The 16,872-nt window shown below is 45.4% G+C and overlaps 1 long non-coding RNA gene across 1 annotated transcript; it reads right to left on the bottom strand.

Annotated features, from left to right (window-relative positions):
- Positions 1-6,334: 6,334 nt before the first annotated feature.
- Positions 6,335-16,804, bottom strand: LOC147706224 (uncharacterized). Its single transcript, XR_015297379.1, has 4 exons — positions 14,573-16,804; positions 9,639-9,822; positions 6,973-6,976; positions 6,335-6,485 (listed from the first exon to the last, which is right to left on the bottom strand). It is a non-coding gene; the product is annotated as an uncharacterized LOC147706224 (long non-coding RNA).
- Between the last annotated feature and the right edge of the window lie 68 nt (positions 16,805-16,872).

Raw genomic sequence — 16,872 nt, 5'->3', positions numbered from 1 at the left:
TAGCAGCGCACGCTGAGGATGTATGCAAGCTGTACTTACGGATAATGCCCGCACTTGAAGAGGTTGGTGCCCTATTCGCTCAACCTCATCTCCCAGACTTTTATAATAAGCTTCAAGCCCTTCACGTGGATCTGACAGGCACCTTAGCAGAGATATTTAATCCTTGCGCGACCCAACTGAACAAAAAGCGTCAAATAAGTTCGTGGTACAATGCTGCCTGTAGAAGGGCAAAAGCAGAGTTAGTTACGGCTCTGAAACACAACAATAACAAATCAAATATTAAAGCCAGGAGATCAGAATATAAACGCCTGATTAACTGTGCTAAGGCAGAATGGGACCATGACAGGTGGGCCAATTTGACTGTTGCCCTTGCCACCAGGGATTCGCGTAAATTTTGGTCAATTGTGAATACGGGGTCCGGCGAGCCACTATCAGCTATTGAACCAAACATAGCAGCTGAAGTGTGGGAAAAGCATTGCCGTGCCCTGTATTCGGTGGCCGATGGTGGGACAGTTGGGGACTCGGAATAGACGCAATTCTCATCTATCCCACAGTTTGAGGAGGTTGATTTTACTACGGAGGAGGTTTGTGCTGCGATATCCAAACTCGCTTCTGGAAAAGCCCCGGGTCTGGATAAACTGCCGGGCGACCTCTTCAAACATGAACCGAAGGTATGGGGCCCTTATTTATGCGTTATCTTTAATGCAGTTCTGAATGGAATGGCGGTACCCTGTACTTGGCTGGGCGCAGAGATAGTCCCTATATTTAAGAAGGGTTCTCCTCTGCTCCCAGCCAACTACAGGCCTATCAGCCTTATTGACGTGCGACAGAAGATCTTTGCGAGGCTGATTTTAGACCGCCTACAGGACTGGATAGATGACCATTCAATTCTTAGTCCCTATCAGGCAGGGTTTAGAAAAAAAACTTCTACCACAGATCAAATTTTTCGCCTGACCCTATTGTTTTGGAAATCCGTCAGAATAGAGGGCGGCAGCCTTTACACAGTCTTTGTGGACCTACGTGCTGCCTTTGATTTGGTGCCCCGGGGGAAATTATGGTCTGTGCTTCTTGAGCTGGGTATCCCACATCAACTTTTGAATATATTGATGAGGCTCCACGAGGCGAACTTCGCCCAGGTTAGGTGTGGGAAGAATGGAATGCTGTCATCCCGAATGGAGTATCGGACAACGATGCACCTAAGCTTGCAGGTAGTAGGGTACCTGCGATTATGTTCGCAGATGACACCCTCTTGCTGTCTAAATCTCCAATGGGGATACAACGTGTGTTGGATGGATTTGAGGCACTCTGTGGCGAGCGAGGCTTGGAGATCAACGCCCTTTAAACCAAATTCATGATCTTTAATCCCCCTGCAACCACCCGTCCAAATCCTAGCATAGGTACCACTAGATTGTAAAGGGTCCAGACTTTCGAATATTTGGGGGTAACCTTAAATGAGAGCATGATGTGGGCACCCCAGGAAATTAAATCCCAACTGAAACTGGCTCAATTTGCAGGAGGAATCCTCAGGCTCTCCAACACGTCGACCATTAAACCCATCGGTCCACCCCTGGAGAGTTATAAAATGCAAGCGAGGGGGGCGGTTTTCTACGGCGGGGAACTTGGAGGCTATTCATGTAGGCCCGGGATCACTAACACTGAAAACAAATTTTTAAGGCAACTGTTGGCCTTACCATCTAGCACTCCCCTCCTACCATTGAGGCTAGACTTGGGCCTCAGATCGATAGATGAGGAACTAGGCCTCAAACAGTTAAGATTCTGGGAGTAGACTCTGGACAACTCCTGAGCTTTTAAATTACAGGCAGGAACTCCAAGAAATCCTAAGTCTACCCAATGCAGGGAAAATCCCATGGCTTATGTACATTAAGAACAAATGTGAGAATTTGGGAGTACCAGCACTGTGGTCCGACCCTGTGTCCGGCTGTAATGCGGTTTCACGTAAGCACCTGGCGAGACTGTTCTACGACAGCAAACTAACCGCCGTTCTTCACAACACCCACATCGGCACCCTATCTGAATCCTTCTTAATGGTTAAAGATTTTTATCACTTTGAGTCAGTCATGGATGACATTTATCCTATTTTAACTAGAAAACTGTACCTACAATGAAGATATGGCACCTTACCGATCAGAGCCTTTACCAGTAGATGGTCTGCAACATTCCCAAAAAACTGCCCGGGATGTAACTGCAAATTAGAAAATGATTTGCACATTCTCTTCTTTTGCCCAGTTTATAGAAAGTCTAGGAGGTACTGGCTCATACCTCTGTGCAAAAATCTGGGTTTCACTCATTGCATGCAAGCATACAGAATTTTAAAACAGAGCTAACCAGACCCATTGTATTTGCTGTATCAAAATTTCTCGCAGCTATGTGGCATAAGCGTAGGTTTTTAATTACTACTGCATAGAACGGTTTACTTTAGCACTTTCTTTACAATAATCACAGAGGACTGTAGGGTCATACTGTAAATTTTATGCTTTTATGCTATAATATTTTAGGCCTTTTTTTATATCTACTTGCCCCTAAATTGCTGCTAACTTACCCTATTTGTTACTTGAATTTATGTGTCATCCATGCATATTGTATTTTAACTATGTCTGGAACGTCTTTTATGGCTGAATTTGCCGAAATAAAGATATATGAAATGTATAGTCGTCAACCTTGATGATTGTAATGTGGTAGAGGACCTGCTAAGAAGATTGCCACACACATACACCCTAAGTACACAAATGTATGCGCCCCCCCGACCCCCCCCCCCTGGATCTTTTTACAAACCCTCATGCCCGGAGACCCTAGGGAATGGATGGATCGGAACTTTTAGCCATTGATACCCCCTCCAGCTTACGCAGTTTAATATTGAATCTGCCAAGTATGGGGTAAGAACAAGAAAAAGGTGTTAGCCATTGGAAGGTCTTGTGTCCTGTGACTAAAAGGGTGAGCAACCAAAGTCATAACAGCCTTTATAGGAATTGGGTATCACTACCCCCAACCTACAGGTGTGGGTAAAAAGCACCTACACGTTAAAAACAATAATAACTCTATAGTAGTAATGTGGAAGTGGCTTTGGGCTTGGCAAAGTTTTAAAATTAGCATTGCTCTACATGGTTCTGGATTTCCAGATTACATTGGGGGCAGACAATTAGTGCCAGTCAACGTTCATCTTCTGCGTGATAGCGCATCTGAAGCGGAGGTTGATGTCTACTTAGGGTCTCATTCAATGGTGGGTAGTAACAGTACACCCATCAAAAATTGGCTGATATCAGTCTCACAATATGTTTTGTTCCCCACCTCATTTAGAGGTTTGGAGAAGCACTGTGTTTCTGATAGAGAAGCCAGAGATTCAACATTCGCACCAACATTGGACCACTAGCGGTCATTTGGTTTCCAGATTGTCCTGTGCAAGGCACAGGAGCATGCCTTCAGGCGCCATGTAGCCTTTTCCCACTGTCATGCACAACACAGACACTTGACAGCAAAAACAACAATTTGTTCCGCAGACGCTGAGAGAGTACTCCTAGCATGCCAAAGACCTTATGTTTTGTACTCTACAAACAACCCTCTGCTTGAAAAACTAAAAAGACACTAAACAGCCTGCCACGTTGATGATGATAAAAGCAGCATTGCAGAGCAGTTGTAAATTCTTGATTTCTTGGACAAAATGCCTTCACCAGCTCAATTGCTGGCACACCACAGAGTAAAGCAATACAACGTAATTGCTGAGAACCAGTGTTGCACTTGTTGCTGGCTTTTTGTTGAGGATGAACACTAATTCTTCCTTTGTGTGGTTAAGCTTGAGTTAGGTCTTTGAAATCTACTCTTGAAATATGACAAGATTGAATTTTAGTTGAACTCTGTAATGTCCCTATAAGCCCTGAACAAACAGCTGCACGCCATGCCTTAAGCATCCTAATGAATGTCACTGCCCTTATCAGCCAAAAAGACACCAAGTGGTCAGTAAACAAGATAAAGACCACTGGCAAGAGGTTGTATCCTTGAAGGAACTCAACATGATATAGTGTTGGATCTGGATCTCCAGGAACACATCTGGGAAAAGTGAACTCTTTCTTCATGCAGGGCGTACACCATTGCAGGACAGCACAGTTGAAACCCCTTCTGAAGGCAAGAGTACTGAGTAGCTTTGAATGATCAACGTTGTCGAGGGTTGCACAGCGGTCGATTTAGATGAGACAGAGCTGACCGTTATTGATGATCTGGCTTTCACCTATGCTGCCTTGGAGCCTGAGCCAAGACTAATAGCTGGTTCGCAGGGACTATCACAACGTTCCCTGAGAGTTGTAAAGGTTTAGTGGACAGTAACATAGAAGGTCCTCAGAGCCCATGTTGGACTACTCCAAGGGGGATAAAATGTGTCAAGCCTTGAGAGAGTCTGAGAGGACACCTTTGGTAAGGGACGTATTGATGATTTTGAACAGAGTTGTGATACCTTCACCAATGATGTTCTTTGCTAGCAGTAATGATAAACTGTTTCAAGGAGTGAAAAATATGCGCTACCTGCTAAGCTTTTAGTAGGATCAGTTGAGGGCAGAGATTGTCATAATAGTAAACACAACAAGATGAAACTGGAGTGCTGAAACTTGTCAAACACTTACCCCCAATTCAAGAAATCTAGATTAAATCTATCGTTCTTTTGCTCACCGTGCCATTCCCAGTTTGGACCCAGTCATATGCAAATCAGTCTTGACCCTTGCTCCCCATGGGAATAGTCCAGCCTGAACTGCCAGGCCAGGTCCCCCCTGGACCAGAAACAAGCATCCTGTGACTGGTTTTGTGGTATCACCCCATATCAGCCAGGTTATCTTTAATCCAGTGGCACAGCGAGCAAGGGATATAATGGCATCAGGTTCTTTTGATGTTGTTAAATCAATCTGGCTAGACCAGGCGAGTAAAGCAACCATCGAGGAAGAGTGTATCCAGCAAGGGATGGCCTCTCACTCACAGAACCTGAAGAATTACCATTGTACGACTGAGGCCATGAAGAACAAGAGGCTCCTGTGTACATCACAGAGGAACTTTCAGTTTATGAAGAGGAACTCCTCAGAGGCAGTCACAGGGTGGAGGATTGCTAACACAGAGTATGTCAGTTACGAAGGGAAAGAAAAAACAAATTTAATAATCTAAGATAAAATCTGATTCCCTGAAGTGGGTGCCATGATGTAGTAGTGACCAGGTATTTTGCGTGTTAAGATAACCGATAAGGGAACCAGCACCAACTGTCACAGAATTTTAAAAAAGCATCTAACCATGGCAGTGCGTTGGTCTAGACAGCTCCTCGTTATGGTTAATTAAGTTTCCCGCTTTTCAAGGTGAACTTGATACACTCAAATAATGGATATTGCTATTCTTCCAAAACTCTCAAAGATCCTGCCCAAGTGTTGGTTTCCAGAAATGGATCAACATGGATAATAGGCCATTTTTCCAAGAAAGAGATTTCTAGGGTTATCGCAATGCCATGCCATTGTGACTGTAGTCAAATGGCAAAGTGCAATGTTTTATGTTAAAGAAAGCTGCCCATATTGCAGAAGTGAAAATGTTTGCCATGGAATGTGCCGTATTGTGGCTTCTCAGAGAATACCAGAACACCCTTATTCCTCAAGTGGGTGGATGTAGGCAACTGTTCTACGGTGCCAACCCGGTGCCCGTCATGAAAAATGTGCTGCCCAAATCCAATGACAAGTGAAAAAAGAGGAGAGAGCAGCTTTGTGGTACTGTTAGCAAATGAAAGAAAACCTGCTGGTATAAACTCTGATCTGGTACCTGATGCTGGCTAACAACAAAAACCCCTCTCTGATCAAGGTTATTGTGCATTTTAAGCCTCACCTCCTTATGGTGATAGATTAGAAAGACATCATGATAACCTGAGACACTTTGCCTGCTGGGTTGGTTGTTCTGCTTCGTGATCCTATCTATTGAATTAATTGTAATTCCTGTTAACTCTTTCCCCGCAGAATTGATTGAAACACCTACCCACCCTTTTCCTGCCCAAACAAGTGTATTTTCTATTGACCTTTTCCCCTCTTGAGTGAGGGTACCTCCCGTTAATGCTTGCATGATTGGTCATACTTCTATTAATTTTGTTCCAGATCTGGTCATTTTAGTTGTTGTACACCCTTTCCCTGCTGAAATGAGTACCTTTCTAGTTGTTTTTCTGATGGGTTCATGCCATTTCTTGTTGACTGTTTTCTTGCTTGATTGACTACTTCTTGTTGACATTTTTCAAGGAGAATGGAGATTCTCCAATTAACATACAGAGAGAATCTTGATTTCTTTAAAGACAACGGAGGCACACATTATGCAATAACTTTCAAAAATATGTATTATTTCACAAATAAAACATTCCAAACAATATAGTAACAGTATAGCTTACAAAAAGTTAAACTCATTCGAATAAACTTGTTGAATTGATGGTATTGCTTGATGAAGACAGAAACTTCATAACAAAGAATTGTCTGGAAAAAATAGAAAAGGGTGATAACCACAAACAATATTCAAATTTAAAAATTCAAGTAAAATAAGCATAGCAAAGGCAACAAAACATTCTTAACATACATATAAAATATCAAATCGAATATAGAATCTACTTATTTGCTTAAAACAATATAACATCTCTCCACATGGGCGAGGAGGGTAGGATAATGTTAGCCTCTGTTGTCTTTAATGAAATCAAGATTCTCCCTGTACGTTAATTGGAGAATCTCCATTTCATTACAAGACTGGAGGCTAACATTATGCAAGCTTAAAGCTATTTAACTCCACGTGCTCCATCGGTTTAAGATAAAAACTTACAAAGGTAGTAGCACTAGACCAGTCTGCCGCTTTAAGTATATCTGAAACCGTACCACCAGCCCAAATGACTTTGCTGGCCATTGCACCTCTGGAAGAGTGTGCTCCAAATGTAGTTCAATCCACTCCAGCTTCAGAAATAATGGTTCTTACCCATCTGGAGATAGTAGCTGCAGATATAGCTTTAAAAGGCTTGACAAAAGAAATCCACTACTGATTTTCCCCAACTGGTCTAACAACAGACTTAACACTTTCGTAAGCATTCAACCAATTAACAACGCAGAGTTTTTTAACATCATTAAAATAAGGGTAAACAATACTCTCAGACACTGTTTTGGTTCATCTACATAAGTCAAAATGGACCCCTGTCTGGGGAAAAAAAACTGTTGTATATTTCTAATCCTCTAACATCAGATACTCTTCTGAAGGATATAAGGCAGAGAAGAGTAGCTAATTTCATAGACAACTGTTTTCTAGATAATAAAGGGTTGTTACGCCAATACATAAATAAGATTGACGTTCCATAAGGATTGATATCTAGCCATAGGAGGGCATTTAAGTCTTATCCCTTTAATTAATCTTCAGATTACAGGATCGCTACCAACTGAAAATTCATTAATCAGTGAGTGTCCAGCCGAAATTCCTGGGCTATAACAGTTAACAGTTCAATAGCAAAGGCCTAATCTAAATAACTTCACTAATTAAGTGGCTATATACATTATAGGGGCATCCACTGCACCAAAATCTTGTTACATGCACCAACTAGACCATTTTACCATACACCAGTATATCTTTTTCTTGTACCTGGTGCCCATGACTCATCCAGTAGGCTTTTAGCCTCTAGTGAAAGGCCTGAGTATTGGCTTAATCGCCTGAAAACCTCCAAACAGAAGGTTCATGTTTCCTTCTAGTAAGAGACAGGAGCGTAACAAAGGCCCCCGCGGTGCGGGGGCCCCGAGCTCCAGGAGGACCCCTTCATGAATATGTTCCTCCTCTTGTCCTAGAGGAAGGTCTAAGTTAGCTGGAATTAAACATGGGAAATCTATTGCTAGTTCCAGAACCCCGGGAAACCATACCTGTATATCCCAAAAGGGAGTCACCAAAATTATCTTGTAATTCTCTCTCCTTATTTTCAATAATACCCTCTTAATTAGAGGGAAAGGGGGAAAAACATAAGTTTCCCATGTCCGATGTTTGAAGTAGAGCATCTACCCCCAACGCTTTGGGGTCTGGTCGCCAACTGAAGTAGTCTTCTACTTGATATGTTAATCTGCTAGCGAACAGATCCACTTGGATGAGGCCCCATAGGTTCTGAATCTTTTGAAAAACCTTCAGATTCAGTTTCCAGTCGCTCGAGTCCCTTAGAAACCTCGAGTTCCAACCTGCTCTTATATTCTGGTGACCAGGAATGAACTCTGCTTTTAGTAAAATTTTCTGAGTCCAGGAAAAATACCAAATTTCCTTAGCCTTATTGGAGTTTTCTGGACCTTGCACCCCCTAGGCGAATGATATAGGACACAGCTGTGAAGTTGTCCGGTCTCAAGAGAACTACCCTGTTCTTTATGGTTGACTTGAAGCTCATCAGTGTGTTTAAATCAGCCATCATCTCTAGACAATTTATGTGAAGTAGATGTTCCTCCTGTGACCATTTCCCTCCTGTCTCTGTCAAACCTATTCTCTCACCCCAACCTAGGTTGCTTGTGTCTGATTCTACTATGAAATCTGGGACATTCCCGAAGATTGCCTTGCCATTCCAACTGTCCAGATTGTTCCACCACTACAGAAGATCCTCGTGTGCTTCTGGAGACAAGGGGATCTTGTCCGATAGACCCTTCCTTAAACCCAAGGATTTTAATCTCTGCAGGGCCCTATAGTGTAAAGGGCCTAGTGAAACAGCTTGGATAGAAGAGAACACAAGGCCAACCACTCTTGCTAAGGATCTTAGGCTCACTGTAGCCTTTGAAAGGACATAGGCTACTTCTTTCTTTATTTTTGTCAATATTTTAAGGGTAATTGTAATTGGCTGGTAATGGTATTCACCTTAAAACCTAGGAACTCTAGATTCTGAGTAGGAGTTGTTACAGACTTTTCTGTGTTGACAATGAAACATAGGCCGTCTAAGAGGTCTAACTGTCCATTTCATGTGTATTAGTAATTTTTCCTGACTCTGTGACATTATCAGCATATTGTCTAGGTAGATTATAATCCGGACACCCCTTTTCCTTAGAAAGGCTACTACAGGTCTTAGAACTTTGGTGAAGCACCAAGGAGCTGATGATAGGCCAAAGGGTAGTAAGCAGAACTGGGAAGTTGTGCCCTTCCATGAGAACCTTAAATATTTCTGAGTTGTAGTACATTGGTATTGTGAAAAATGCATCCTTGAGATCCAATCTCACAAGCCTATCTTTCTCTTGTAGGGTGTCTCTCAAAAGATGGATACCCTCCATCTTGAAGTGTCTATATACTTAAAAAGCGTTCAGCTGTCTTAGGTGTATGACTGGTCTCCACCCCTTGTCCTTTTTCTTTACTAAAAAGATTGTACTCGTGAAACCGTCCTTTGTGTTTCTGACTTGGTGAATGGCACCTTTCTGTAACATTTGGATCACCTCCAGTTCTACTAATTCTGATTGTTCTTGATCTAGGATCTACTCTCTGGGTGGGTGTGTTTGATCAGGTGTGAGGGTTATAACTATCTTGAAACCACTTACGGTATTGAGTATCCATGGGTTGTTTGTTATTAAACGCCAGTTTTGGCTGAAAAGCTGTAATCTTCCCCGGACCTTTACAGTGGAAGAAACAAGAGGAATAGGAACTCTTACCTTGGTTTCCACCTGTCTGGAATCTGCCTCTGCCGCTACGTGAACGTGTACTTCGGCCTGTTTATGGGAAGAAGGTATTGGAACCGCTGTTGTCCTCGACTGGCAGCCGGCCCCATCCGGCCATCCCGGACGAAAACTCTACAACCAAACATGCGCCTCATGTTGGATTGAGCCCTGCTGAAGGCTGAGAAAATTGAAATATATGTTATTTTTTTTTATTTATGAAGTTTTATGAAGCGCGAATATGACCAAAATGTTGGTGTCCGAGCGCTGTACAACCTAATTAATAGCATCAAATAGACAAGGAGAAAAATATAGAATATACAGCATGAAAAGATAATACAAAGAGACATAGTGAAAACACCAGCAAAGAAATCAAATTGGCATGGAAAGTCGCCTGAGATAAGACAGAGGTTATTCAGTAGTCTCATTTTTACTTTGTTTTTTAAAAGAACGAATGAAGGGATGGTCCTGATCTCTGGGGGAAGAGAGTTCCAAATTCTTGGGGCAAGTCCAGAGAAAGATCTCTTATGTTTTTTGGGGTGAAATTTTGGGGGTTTCAGCAGTAGGGAGCATGTACTACGGGAAGCTCTATTCCTTCCGGATAGAACCAGTTTCTGAGCCAGGTAGGGAGGAGTGCTGTGGTGTGTGGCTTTGTATGTCATGCATGCTATTTTTAGGTGGATCCTAGATTCATAAGGTAGCTAGTTCAGAGAGTGGAGGCCTGGGGTGATGTGATCATTTTTCTTTACGCCTGTGATGAGCCGTGCAGCAGCATGAAGGGTAGCCCTCAACAGTGCTAGTTTTATTTTCAGTAGGCAAACAAGGGTAGCATTCCCATAGTCAAGTTTGGAGATCACAAGAGCCTAAACCGCCATCTTTAGATCTGCATTGGGCAGGAAAGGCTTTAGTTTTCTTAAGATGTGGAGATGGAAATTGGCCCCGCTGGTTGTGGAGCTGATGTGATTCATCATGGAGAGGTTTTTGTCTAGTGTTATTCCTAGGGATTTTGCTGAATCAACAATACGTGGGGTACAGTTCAAGGCGGTGAGTAGTGGGAGCCAGTCTTTGATGTTAGAGGTGGGTTTGGGAGGCGAGATTAATAGGAATTCCTTTTTGAGGACTGTTAGACCTGACATCCTTGGCGTGGCTTTTCCCCCATCTTTTTGCCTCTGACTCATGTATTTTTGATGCTGTGCTGGATTTCGTTTTTGCTGGTTTAGATGCTTTGGACCCTCTGCCACTGCTGATCAGTGTCAGAGGGTAAGTGCTCCCTCTGTAAATTGTCATATTGATTGGGTATACCTGATTGGCATATTTGTATCACCAGGAAGTCCCTAGTAAAGTGCACTGTGTGTGCCAGGGCTGGTGATGACAGATGCTACTAGTGAGCCTGCAGCGCAGATTGCGCCACCCACATGAGTAGCTCTAAAATGGTGTCTCAGGCCTGCCAGCGCAGGGCCTGTGTGCAGTCAGTGGACTGCCATGTCCGCCTGGCCAGTGTCCCCACTGGCTGGGCTTAACCCTCCCCTGTCTGTGCACATCAGCTACCCCTATGGAAGGCTCCAGGTACCCCCCTGGGCAGGGTGCAGTGTATGGATGGGGTGGAGCATGTACTAGTGCAGGTAACATGCTCTGGTAGAGAGCAGCAGCCACTTTGTGTGCTCACTGCTGTAGGGCTGTATGGCTCCCTAGGGTAACATGGGGAGGCTGGTCCCATTGGATCCCAGCCTATCTTCCTATAGGAACAAGATGGAACATCAATGAAAGATATCCCTGAACTCAGAATTAAATGACACATCTTTTAGTGAAGGTTGTTTTTGGATCCTGGGGTTGAGAATAGCACTTTTAGAAAGTGGCTGTTCTTTTGTATAAACCTTTCTGTGTGCCTGGGCCTGTGTGTGGAATGCCTGCGTGACAGGAGCTGCAGGGCCCCGGAGGGGGTTGGAGTCAGCCCAGGGGTGAAAGGCGACATCTATTGCCCGGGGAAGGGGAGGAAGAAGCGCCTGATAGTGCTGGGCTGTGTCTGCCTGACCACCGTGCTGGCTAACTCCCCTGCCGGCCCACTGTCACCTCTGGCCCTGAAGCTGACAGGAAGAAGAACACCAGAAACATTCCAGCGCTAAGGGCCCCCTTGCACCAAGGCTTCAAAGGACTTCAAAGGCGTTCAGGGGTATAAGGGAAGGACCCCTGACTACAGAAGATTAGATTCTAAAATTCTACAAGCAAGAAGGAACCTCTGCTGGAAGAAAGACTGCTGGAGAACTGAAGGAAGATTGCCTTGCTGTGTGCTCTAAGGGCTGACCTGTTCTGCTGTCTAACTGGAAGCTGAGGAGGAGAAAGGGACTTTGCTGTGTGCTGTGACCCTGCCTACTTGAAACTGCCAAGACTCTGCTGTGTGCTGTGTCTACAACTGAATCTCCAAGGGCCTGAGAAGAGCTGGCCTCCTGTTGGGAACCCAGGGCTAAAGGTTCCTAAAGCTTTGTCAGAAAAACAGCTGCAAAATCGTGCTGTTGTGACCCGAGACGCGTGGTACTCGACTGCGGAGCGTGAGGAAGGGATCGGTGTGCTCATCGGCACATTACCAGTGAGGGTTGGAGGCTTGTGGCGCCTCCCCTCGTGAAACCCGCTCCAACGTGGTGGGGAGGTCGAGAGGGGGGTCTATTCGTGACCAGCACCCTTGAAAACCCTTTGCCGCCAAGTCACCCTCGCGGCCCGGGGCCAGGATCACCCCTAGAAGTTGCCGTTCGTGACCAGGAGTTGCGGGGCCGAAGATCGAAGCCGCCGCGCTCCCATTGGTCGAAGGAGCCGAGCCCCCTCACCAACGCCGCGACGGGATTGGCCCGTGCGGCGTCATCAGCGTTCTTGTGCCGTGATTGGCTGGGAAGCGGAAGCGTCACGACAAGCCGTCCCGGGAGCCGCACTGCCAGTGGCTGACTCCCGGGTGTAAGAGGGGCTCGCCTGGAGAGCCGCGACGGGATTGGCTGCCTGGGCGGAGGTGGCTGGAAGAGCCGAAGAATCACCGCGATCACCGTCGGGCCCGGGAAGAAGTGACCTGACCCCGCCGAGGGACTCTGTGGCGTCCCGCACCCCTGGCCAGCCGTCCCCCCACAAGGTGAGCCTCACCGCCTCCCCCGCCGCTCGTTGGATTGTCGAGAGCGGGCGGGAGAGGACAGGGGACCGGCCGGGGCGGGGACGCGTGCGATCTGCACGGCCTGGGGCGCCTGAGGCTCAGGAAGGAGAGAGGAGTCCCCGAGCCTCGCAGATAAGCGCATTGACAGCGCTTGGAGCCCAGAGGTAGAGTTACACGTGGGCATTGCGTGTACTGCTCGCTTTTAGAGCTAAGGGAATATAAATCAGTGGCATTATTTTTTTGGGATACTGATTTACAGGAGACTTGAGACTATCGTTGTTTTTTTTTTACATAAGAACTTCCTATTTACAAGTACCATCATAAGGATTAAGTGCAACCCTTAAGATTAAATACAACATTTTTCTAAAGAAGTGATTATCATGCAAACGCTTTATTTACCTTGCTGAAACTAGATAAAGTTACATATTTTTATAAAATATACTTACCTGTGTGGTCTCAGTTTGTGGTGGATTGGGAATTACTGTTGTGTTAAGTGCAAATGTTATCCACATTGCCTCTGTTTAGCCTAGACTGCTCGCGCCATGCTACCTAGAGGGTGAGCGGGGGTTATCTCAGAGGGTTATTCCTTCACCCTGACTAGAAGCAAGGGTCCCTACTTGGTCTAAGGTACTTACCTCTGCCAACTAGAGACCCCCAGATCTAACAAGGACGTTAAGTTTGAGGTGGTTAAGTGTTAACCAGTATTGATTTGTTTTCAAGATGTTATTGAGAGTGCTGATGTCGTTAGGAGTGGTAATCTTCATGTACATTTGCTTATCATCAGCGTACATATGGTAGGAGATGTTGGAGGATTTCAGTCAGGGGTTCCATGAAATATTAAACAGGGTGGGCGAAAGTGAAGAACCTTGGGAAACGGCGATAGTAACCGGTGTCTGATCGGATAAGTCATGATTGAGTAGGTCTCGTTGAGATCTGTTTTGTAAGAATGAGCACAACCATTTTAAGACAGTACCCTAGGGACCCATCCCAAGTTCTAAGAGGTTCAGGAGGGTTTCATGTTTGACTGTGCCAAATACTGATGATAGGTCAAGAAGGATTAAAAGACAGGATTCATTATGATTGAGAAAGCGTAAAGCATGGTCGACAATGGGGACCATGGTGGTTTCAGTACTGTGACCTGGTCTGAAACCAGTTTGGTAGTGGTCGAGGAGTTGGTGCTGGTCAATGTGAGTGCAGAGTTGCTGATGAACACATTTTACAGGAGCTTGGCTAAGGTTGGGGTGCTCTAAATGGGGTGAAAATTGTTGGGATCAGAGAGGTTTGAATCTGGCTTTTTTAGTATAGGTGTGACTTGTCCACTTTTTAGACAGTCCGGCATGGTGCCTTGCATAAGAGAGGCGTTGATAATTCTGGTCCATAGTACTTTCCTAGTGTTTTAATAAACCTTTCTCCAAAGAGTAAGCCATTGCAGTCACACTTGCCAATTGTAATGCCCGTTTCCCTTGGGAGAGCTTTGTTTGTTGTATTTCTATTGATCCTTTCTTTGTTATAATAATATCATTCAATCACGTATCTTGCTGCAGGATGTTTCTGCTTCAAATTCATCATCTCCAATCAGGATTATAAGTGCTTTATTTTGACCTCTCTACTTCTGAACGAATTAAAGCGGACTCTGAATAATTTTACATGCTTTTTCCTAAATTTAGGAGTGTGGTTATTCTATCAAATGTGAATTGTGCATTTTCTATTAAGGTTGTAGCTACTGTATTAAAAGTGCAAAATGTTGACTGTATACTTGATGTGCCAGTGGCACCTACTATTAACTCCAGAATGGACTTACTGTTTTACATGTGGATCTTTTCTCTGTCGCATCAAATCCATTTACATTTGTTCTTCTTCGTCTCATTCAGCTGTACTGGTCTTTAATAATTTCTGCTCTGTTCTTGGTGTTTTCCATTGGCTTGCTTCGTGCTCCAGGCCGAATCTGCAGCGAGATGAAGTCGCCTCCATGGTTTGAGACCTTCTGCAAGTTCGCCGAGTACCGGTGTTCCAGTGGGCAAGATTACATCAAGGTAAGCCCTTTAGGACCACCCCATGGGTACCACCCGCCTCTAACTCCATGTGATCCACCAATATGCCCGCCATGTGGCCCAGTACGTCTACTTCCTACGCACAAATTACAACAATGCACCCACCCTGCATTCCTTTTTTCAACAGTGCTACAATATAGACCCCCTGTAACAAAAGCAGCAGCAGTGATTCTCATTAACTCTGTCTTGGCACATTATACCACATCTATGTCTGACCTTCCTTTGACTCTCTGACCTTCTTTTGACTCACTTTTTTTCTTTCTCTTTTCCTTCTCTTTATCTCTAAGCCACCATTGCCTGACTCAATTTTCTTCCTCTCCTCTGTGACAAAGACCCATTTTTTACTCTTTCTCCCACTTCCTGTCATCTCTTCCTACCACTGTTCTGTCTTCCTTTATCTTGCCTGACCACCTTCAGACGTTTCCTGTTTTCCTAGAGGGTTGCGTGCCCCACCGACCAGGACAGGGGTCTTGAGGATCTCGTTCAAAAGGCGGCGGAAGAGGCGATGGAGCCTGACAACATCCAAATGCCGCCTTTTGAGAGGGAGCGACCCCTCGCACCCTCCTCATCGGTCCGGGAACTGGCCAATGAGATTGCCCTAGCCGCGAACATGGACACTGCCACCAGGAATATGGAACTGGCAGCGCACCTGGTGGCAGACCACTTGTCAAAGGAAGGGTACCCGTGGAGGTGACATTGGGCTAGTGACGATGTTGGAAAAAAACATCAGCAACGGTTACTTGCCCGCTCGACCGACCCCCTGGGAACGACGGACATCTACAGCTGTTGGAAAAACCACCCCCCTCAGCGTGCTGATGGTGACGCAGGTTACGGTGGCCGTTGGCCCGGTACTAACATCGAAGATGGACAACGGCCAGGAAATAACATTGAAGACAGACCTGCGCGTGTCCCAGGGGGAAGAGGCCGAGATCCAGCTGATAACGCCGTCACTGAGTCCACAGAACGCTCCACGGGAAAGTGCGCTTCCGAGGGGGCTATTTGCAGAAGGAGAAGACCCCCGAACACCAGAGGGAGAAGACCCCCGAACACCACCATTGGCAGAGCCTGAGTCGACCCCAGAGATCTGGCCGGAGACAAAGTATCATCAAATGAGACAGGGTTGCCGGTAACCCTGGTTAAAGATATGGTGGCGGGAATATGGGCCAGACAAATGACACCAACTGAGAAAGAAAACATGGCTTACCAATACAGTTTAGGAGCAAAGCGGATTTGGTTCCAGGTCGGGTGGTGAAGCACAAAACACCTGCACGTACCACACCAAAGACAACAAAGCCGCTCCTAGGAGTGAACATCATACACGTGATGCTTACACTGGCCACCCCAAAGGGAGAGTTGATGGCTGCAACAAAAGCAGACCACAGGATAAAAATGCAGCCCAGGCCTAAGCAAGCTAGGAAGACATCAAACTTAGCTGTGGCCGACGCTGCACCAAAAAAAGAGGCGCTACCAGCAAACACAGTTGGGCACAAGGCAATGTGGCTGCCCACGGTACACGCAAGGGACCCTCCTATGAGGGCTCCCCCCTTAGTGCCGATGGACCCCTTGGAAGTGCCACCACAGAGGGCGACACTAATATGGAGGAGTAGAGATAGTAGCAACAGCACAGCAAGAGGCAATAAGAGAGGGATCCTTACGGGGCCTCCTGAAGAAATCAAAAGGCATTAGCCAATACTGTTGCACCGGTGACTGCAGAAAAATTAATTGAAGAACTAGAGATGGAGGCAACTGAGGCAATCTCTCAAAATGGAGCTAATCATGGTCCGATCCCCGGCACCAGATTAGCCCAGCACCATGTGACTCTGGGCAATAGCTTGCTTAATCTTCCCGAAGGTCCCCAGCGCCTTAGAGACCCTTACGGGTGATTGTTCGTGCTTTACAAATGTGGATTATTATGTGGATTATTATTACAATAAACATAGTGGTGATACAAGACATTGTGTTGACTCAGTTAACGACGGGCCATAGAAAAGGACTGGAGTGGCCAGGAGTAATCAGTAATATTTGGCTCTTCAGACACGCTGTAGGATTT

Source organism: Lissotriton vulgaris, chromosome 7 (assembly GCF_964263255.1).
Source record: "Lissotriton vulgaris chromosome 7, aLisVul1.2, whole genome shotgun sequence".
Taxonomy (NCBI): Eukaryota; Metazoa; Chordata; class Amphibia; order Caudata; family Salamandridae; genus Lissotriton; species Lissotriton vulgaris.
This window is presented reverse-complemented; position numbering and strand designations above follow the sequence as displayed.